This window comes from Hylobates moloch, unplaced genomic scaffold (assembly GCF_009828535.3).
Source record: "Hylobates moloch isolate HMO894 unplaced genomic scaffold, HMol_V3 SCAFFOLD_2330, whole genome shotgun sequence".
NCBI classification, from domain to species: Eukaryota; Metazoa; Chordata; class Mammalia; order Primates; family Hylobatidae; genus Hylobates; species Hylobates moloch.
This window is the reverse complement of record NW_026654605.1, coordinates 1-8519: the sequence shown is the minus strand read 5'-3', so window position 1 is coordinate 8519 and position 8519 is coordinate 1. Positions and strand designations below refer to the sequence as shown.

Genomic DNA, 8519 nt, shown 5'->3' with positions numbered 1-8519 from the left:
TCTATATAGACACAGTAACAGGCTGATCTCTCCTTCTTTTCCCCACATTTCCCCCTTTTCTTTTCAACAAAACTACCATTGTCATTACAATACCGAGATTACATACTTCACAAGGTAATCGAATATCATAAAGCAAGTGGAGGCAGGATGAGTTCACAGGACGGTGTTAAAATTGAAATTAAAATTGCCAACGAAATTTTTGGGCAAGCCTAGTCATTGATAACATTTTATCAGGAAATAGGGTTTGAGAGAAGACAACCTGACTGGCCAAAATTTATTAGGTGGGAATTTCCTCATCCTAATAAGCCTGGGAGCACTACAGGAGGCCGGGGCTTATTTCATCCCTTCGGCTTCAACCGTAAAAGGCGGCACGACTCCAAGGGGGTCGTTTATAGGCCTACCCTTAGAGTGCATTCTCTTTCTCAGGGATATTCCTTGCTGAGAAAAAGAATTCAGCGATATCTCTCCTACTTGTGTGCAAAAGGAGAAAAGATATGGCTCTGTTCCGTCCGGCTCACCGGCGGCCAGTTCAAGGTTACCTCCCTTGTTTCCTGAACACCGCTGTTATCTCGTACCTTTTTCACGATGCCCAGTTTTCGTATTGTTCAAACACACGTCCTCTACAAACAATTTGTGTAGTTAAGGCAATCATCACAGGGTCCTGAGGTGACATATATCCTCCTCAGCGTACAAAGAAAATGATGGGATTAAGAGATTACAGTAAAGACATAAGAAATTACAAAAGTATAAACTTTGGAGAACTAATAAAATGTCCGTGAAATCTTCATATGTTATGTTTTTCTGCTGTGGCTTCAGCCAGTCCCTCAGTTCAAGGTCCCTGACTTTCCGCAACATTCTCCCTCCCTTTCCCTCTATATAAATGTGCCATGGCGATGAAGGCTTGTTCGTTCTCTCGATTTTGGCGCAGGATTCTTCGACTGGTCCGGCACACTAAAAACAAACCGATTAAACAGAGACACATAATTCCAAAATTTACTGCAGTAGAGTTTCCAATAGACTTAATCCAAGTCGTGGGGTTTAATCCATAAAGATTTTTTGCCACTTGATCTAACGCCTCAGCTCCAGGCACAATATTTAAGTGACTCTGAGAGGCTTCAAAAATTTGTTCTTTTAATTTAGAAATGTCTAAAGTGAGATTATCTTCTCTTCCCTGTAAATGGCGTCTTACCATGTCCCAGTGATGTCTAGACTCATTATAAACTTGGGGTGTAATACAAAAATCTGACGTATTCCAGTCACACTGTAACTGGAAACGATGTTCCAAGCTCATGAGCCTATCTCCCATCCAAATGACAGTTTGTCTAAGGTCATTAATTTGATTAGCCAATTTTTGATCGATACCAGATTGTGAATTCCACAACCTTGTGGAATTCTTTTGCCAATTGTCAACAAAGCTTACTGTCTGCACAGAAGAGTGCAATGCGACTCCTGCCACAGCGGCTGTAGCTGTGACTGCAATTAATCCCATAATCACTGCAATTAAAGTAAAAATGAATCTTTTGGATCTATTTAAAATGCCTTTTAATACTTCAGTCAAAATATGAATGGATGGCGAGGCCTCCCATGGTCGATCCATGGACACAGGGATCCACACGCCTTCTCTTGCTCTCACAAGCAGAATACGGTGCTGCCAATCAAAAGTTGAATCAATGCAAGTAAACAATCTGCAATTTTCACATGTTATGGTTTGGGAGTCTGGTTTAATAACTACATTTCCTATGACTAACATATAAGGGGGTTTTACACAACTTAGTAAAGGAACTGTTAGACTGGAATTTAGGTTGATAGAGTAAAATGCTTTATAATCTCTTGTTTCTATAGTTTGGTTCCCAGACCAAATTCTAAGGTGGTATGAAGCCACCGTAAGCCTCCATAATTCTGGATGTTCAGGACCAAAAACCGGACTTATTATTTTTGGTCTTGGAGTAGAGGTTCCCTTTTCTCCCCATTTCCAAGGGTAGAAAGACTGAAATTTTTTGTGCCTATGTTTGTCTAAATTTTCTGTTAAGTCACTATCAACAGCTGGACTCACTAGTGCACTGGGACAGAATTGAGTTTGTCCTGTGCAATCGTGGTAGAATTGACCTCGAGGTGCCCAATCTATAACAGTTCCAAATGTGTTGTTTTGTAAAATCACGGCACTATCGGCCACACATTCTTCCCAAACTAAATCCTTTTTTTCTATGGAAATCTCCTTGGGGCAAGGTTTTCCTTTTGGCCTAAATTTTAATGATCTTTGATAAGAGAAGTCTTGTATATAGTTTACCTGTGGTTTGAGTGACATACCGCTTACCATATGATAAGTAAATCTACTGGTGGGATTGAGAGTAGGTACTTCTACCAACCAATTTTGGATAGCAGGCATTAAACATCCTGGTGCTCTCCCGAGACATATAGGAGGATAACGATACCCAATGGAAATATTTATCATCATTCCTTCTTCCTCCGGTTTTGCAGGGCAACGATCATCTGTGGGACCAGCTACCCACACACTATTATTAACATATACTTCAATAGGATTATCCATCCAAGTGACTGCCCGAATTAAGGGCGGGAAAGGCACATAGGCCCAGTAGGTATAATTAGCTGCAGCTGCTCCTGCAGGCATGGGGAGACTTACCACCGTTGATACAACCATTAAAGCTGCAAACAGCATTTTTTCTGAGGTTTGTGTCACCTTTGTGCTAGCTAGGCTTTTTCTAGCTAACAGTGTCAGCTTCTTTAACTGTGCCCAGTTTGGCAGCTCCGCCTTCTTGGTGCGTGGTGACTTCATCTGTTTTTCTAATATCACCACTTGATTCATCCTGCGAGTCAATGGTGTCCGATTGCGGTGTTTCCGTCTCCGTGGAGGCGCTTTTCTTTGCATCTCCGATGGGTTCATTGTAGAACTTCAAATGTCTAGTGGGTATCCAAACAGGAAGCTGATTTTCTCCTGGTGAAACACAAGCAAAACCTCTTCCCCAGGTTATCACCTTCCCTATCTCCCATGTCCTATTTTTGTTGTCTTTCCACCAAATCAGTTTTCCTTCATGTGGACTGTTCTTTTTACCTGTAAGATGTTGTTCTGCAGAAGTAGTAGTCTGATTTCTATAAATGTTTAAAAAATTTAAAGTATAGAGTGCTAGATTAAGCTGCATCTGAGGAGAGGTACACTCCTTACTGTCTCCCCCTTTTTTTTGTTTAACTAACTGAGTTTTGAGTGTTCTATTAGTTCTTTCAACTATGGCCTGTCCTTGGGAATTATAAGGAATTCCTGTTGTATGTGTAATATTCCACTGATTTAAGAATTTTTGGAAAGCTTTACTACAATAACCTGGCCCATTGTCAGTTTTAATTTTTTCTGGAACTCCCATCACAGCAAAACAAGATAATAAATGTTTTTTAACATGGGAAGTACTTTCTCCTGTCTGGCATGTTGCCCATATGAAATGTGAATAAGTATCAACTGTTACATGAACATATGATAATTTTCCAAATGAAGGTACATGGGTAACATCCATTTGCCATAATGCGTTAGGACACAGACCTCTGGGATTAACTCCTGCCTCTTGGGTGGGCAGGTGTAGTACTTGACACTGGGTACAATGTTGTACAATATTTTTTGCCTGTTTCCACGTGACATCAAATTTGTTTTTTAACCCTGCTGCATTTACATGAGTCAAAGCATGAAGTTCTTGTGCTTTTATGAATGCACAGGATACCAGTAAGTCAGCTTTTTCATTTGCTTCAGTTAAAGGTCCTGGTAAATTAGTATGTGCTCGAATATGAGTGATATAAAATGGGAAATTCCTTTTTCTTACAGTTTGTTGTAATAAATTGAACAGCTGGTTTAACTGATCATCCATGCTATATTTAATTAGAGCTGTCTCAACATCCCTTGTAGCCTGTACTACATATGCAGAATCTGATATAATATTAACAGGTTGATTAAAATCTTCTAACACTGTAATGACTGCAAACAACTCTGCCCTCTGAGCTGATTGATATTGAGTTTTGATTACTCGCTCCTTTGGCCCTGTGTAAGCCGCTTTTCCATTGCTGGAACCATCAGTAAATACTGTCAGAGCATTTTCTAAAGGTTCATATCTGGTAATTTTAGGTAAGATCCAAGTAGTCAATTTTAAAAACTGGAAGATTTTTGTTTTTGGGTAGTGATTATCAATAATTCCTACAAAATCAGCAAGGCCAATTTGCCATGCACCAGAATTGATAAAGGCTTGTTTAACTTGTTCCTTGGTTAAAGGAACAACTATTTTGTCTGGGTCATTACCACACAATTTTATTATTCGTAATCTTGTCTGACCAATTAATGTAGCTATTTGGTCCAAGTACAATGTAAAAGTCTTAATTGTACTGTGAGGAAGGAATGACCACTCCACAAGATCAGTATTTTGAACAATGATGCCTGTTGGAGAATGTGCAGTGGCAAAAATTAAAAGTTGGAGTGGAGCTAAAGAATCTATTCTATTTATTTGCGCTGACTGAATTTTTTCTTCCACTAATTTAATTTCTTTTGTTGCCTCTGGGGTTAATATTCTTTTACTATTTAAGTCTGGATCTCCTCTTAGGATAGAGAACAAATTTGACATGGCATAGGTAGGAATGCCTAGAGTTGGCCGAATCCAATTAATATCGCCTAACAATTTTTGAAAATCATTTAGTGTTTTTAACGTGTCTTTTCTTATTTCTATTTTTTGTGGCTTAATTTTTCTATTTTCTATTTGCATCCCCAAATAATGAAAAGGATCAGAGGTTTGGATCTTATCAGATGCTATTGTTAGTCCTGCGTTGGCAACCTTTGCTTGCAGAAATGTGTAACAGTCAATTAATTTGTCTCTTGTTTCTGCAGCACATAAAATATCATCAATATAGTGAATGATATAACAATCTGAAAATTTGTCTCTAACTGGTTGAAGGACTTGACCTACGAAAGTTTGACAAATAGTTGGACTATTAAGCATTCCCTGAGGTAATACTTTCCACTGAAACCTGGTGGCTGGTTCTTTATTATTTATGGCTGGTATAGTAAAGGCAAATTTTTCACAATCTTGCTCTGCCAGAGGAATGGTAAAAAAGCAATCCTTAAGATCAATTATAATTAAAGGCCAGTCTTTTGGGATCATGGCCGGAGAGGGCAATCCAGGTTGGAGAGGCCCCATGGGTTGAATTACAGCGTTTATGGCTCTTAAGTCCATTAACATACGCCATTTGCCTGACTTTTTCTGAATTACAAATACAGGAGAATTCCAGGGTGAGAATGAAGGCTCAATGTGTCCCTTTTCTAATTGTTCCTTTGCTAATAAGTGTAACGCCTCCAGTTTTTGCTTTGGTAGCGGCCACTGATTTACCCATACCGGTTTTTCTGCTTTCCAAGTTAATGGAATGGGTTTAGGAGGCTCTACAGTGGCCGCCCCTAAAAAGGATACCCTATTCCTTTTCTTTGTTGATTTTTCTTAGTCTCAATTGGGACTTTAATGCCATTTTCATTTTTTCCTAATCCCTTCCCTGGTATATATCCCATCTTAGTCATGATTTTTTGACTCATGGGGCTGTATAATGGAGCGGGCATAATGATTTCTGCACCCCATTGTTGTAACAAATCTCGACCCCATAGATTAACAGGAATTGAAGTAATCATTGGCTGAACAGTACTTTCTTGATTATCTGGCCCTAAACAATGTAAAATCATTGTACTTTCATACACTTCTGAAGCTGTGCCTACGCCGACAAGTCTTGTTACAGCCTTTTGTTTAGGCCAATTTTTTGGCCACTGATTTAAAGCAATTACAGAGATATCTGCTCCTGTGTCTACCAACCCTTCAAACTGTTTTCCTTGAATAATGGCCTTACACACAGGTCTGCTCTCAGAGACCAGACTTGCCCAGTATGCAGCCTTTCCTGCCAGATCAGTGCTTCCGAACCCTCTTGTTCTTCTTATCTCACTGTTTCCAATTTTAATATACGGTAGGAGTAATAATTGAGCGATCCTGTCTCCTGGACTGGCACTCCAAGGAACTGAGGAACTAATAACCAATTGAATTTCGCCTTTATAGTCTGAATTAACCACACCAGTATGAATTTGAACTCCTTTTAGATTTAAACTTGATCTTCCTAAGATTAGTCCTACAGTCCCCTCAGGCAATGGGCCGTATACCCCTGTGGGGATTTTTTGTGGAGGCTCCCCTGGAAGCAGAGAGACTGCTTGTAAAGTACACAAATCTACTGCTGCACTGCCACTTGTGGCGGGGGATAGTTGCTGTATTGTGATAACTGGCTTATTCCCTGAGACACTTGCGACAGTGGGGGTTGTTGTTCCTGAAAACCCTGAGGAACAAAAGGTTGAATTTGGAACGCCCCAGTTTGTTGCGGGGCCTGAGGCTGGCCCCTCCTCTCGTTTCCCGACAGTGGTTGCCCATTTTTATCAAATTTAGAATGACATTGATTACCCCAATGTTTTCCCTTTTTACATCTTGGACATAGGCCAGGTGGCCCTTTATCTGTTGTTGTAGTAGCTTGAGTAGTTACATTTGGCTTATTTGTGACTAGGCAATTCTTTTTTAGATGACCAATTTGACCACAATTATAACATTTTCCCCCAAATGTTTTCACTTGTCCTCCTAAAGCAACTCCTGTGATTGCCTGAGCCATAAGCATAGCTTTATGCATAGCTCCTCCAATTCCATCGCATGCTTTAACATACTCTGAGATTACATCTGATCCTGCGGGAACCCTTCCTTTTAATGGCTTAATGGCTGATTGACAATCTGGATTGGCGTTTTCATATGCCATCAACTCCACTATGACTTTACGGGCATTCTCATCGGTAATTGACTTTTGAGCAGCATCTTGAAGTCTTGCTACAAAATCAGGGTATGGCTCTTTAGAGCCTTGTCTTATTGTATTAAAGGAAGGGCAGGCGGTTCCTGGGTCTTGGATTTTCTCCCAGGCCCTAAGGCAGATAGCCCTGATTTGCTCAATGGCCTCATTTGGCATTATTGCTTGTTGGTCAACAGTGCTCCAATTTTGACCTATTCCTAATAGTTGATCTGCATCTATGTTAATTGGAGGATTGGCAGTCCTATTTCTTCGGACCTGTACTTGTGCCCCATCAATCCACCAAGTCTTAAATTGTAAAAATTGAGAGGGTGAGAGTGATGATTTTGCCAGAATCTCCCAATCATAAGGAATGAGTCTATGTCCATGAGCAATGGAATCTAATAATGTTCTCATGTAAGGAGAGTTGGGTCCATACTGTTTTACTCCTTCTTTCATCTCTTTTAGCATTTTTATAGAAAAGGACTGATATCTGGCTTCAGCTACGGGAGGCTCTCCCTCTTGGGCCCCTTCTCCAGGTGGTCTTGCTTCTAATATTACTGGGAATTGCCACGCCTCAATATCTCCCTGTTTTCTTGCCTCATCAATAATTTTATGTATTGCACTACCCTGTGTACTAGGCGGTGCTGTAGGATTAAGTCTCATGGTGGGCGGCTGAGGATATGGCACCCTGCCCTGTGGCACTGGAAATGCTCCTGGCTGTCCATACGGATTTTCTGGAGGCTGCCGATACTGCAGTTCAGCTGGCGGCCAGTATTGATAGGCTACTGGTGGCTGGATCTTACTTTCTACCTGCTGATATTGTGGACACTGTATTTGGATTGGCATTGCCATGACAGAGACTCTATCTTCTTCTACTTGATCTTTTTTTGGAGTTTGTACTTGTTTAACCTGCATTTGAGGTTCTAAGGTTGCAGGCATCTGAGCTGTTGTAAGAGGAATTGGCCCTCGTGGTTTAGACTCTGATGGCTCTGTCAATTCTGGATCTTTTTCCTCTAATTTTAACGTTTCAGGATATATCACCTCCTGTAACTGATTATTGTCAACATTTTGCGTTGACCGAGCCATTACCGGCTCTGCTACACATTTACAGTGTGAACTTTCTTTTCTTTTCCGGGACTCTATCCCTGCCTCTTTTTCACAATCTACTGCACAGCTTTTAGGGACATCGGAAACTGGAACGCTAACTTCTTCTGTTTGCAGCGGTTCTAAAGCTACTTTAATAATGACCCAATCATTCCATACTGTAAGTGGAATGATTTTACCTTCCCTACTTGCTTGTTTTAATTCTTTGCCAATTTTTTCCCAATCTTTTAGATCTAAAGTTCCCTGTTCTGGAAACCATGGACAAAACTGTTCTATTGTTTGAAAGAGCGTATTTAGATTTTTGGTAGACACTTTAACTCCCCCTCTTTTTAAGAGAATTTTTATAAAGCTGCGATAAGAGGCATATTTACTTTTAGTTTGCCCCATTGTTACCCTAGGTTCTTCCGAGCGCACAAGCTTACCGCAAGGCTGACTGTAGACGTACTCGGGAGTCTCTCGTCGACTTGTCCTCAATGACCATGCTCCAGCGTACCTTCACCTCAGAGAAAAGCCTCCACGTTGGGCACCAGATGAAGGGGTGGCCTGCCCCTCCACACCTGTGGGTGCTTCTCGTTAGG

General features: G+C 40.7%; 1 pseudogene; it reads right to left on the bottom strand.

The window, feature by feature from the left end:
• Positions 1-5109: 5109 nt before the first annotated feature.
• Positions 5110-8334, bottom strand: LOC131382728 (endogenous retrovirus group K member 8 Gag polyprotein-like; annotated as a pseudogene).
• Positions 8335-8519: the final 185 nt, after the last annotated feature.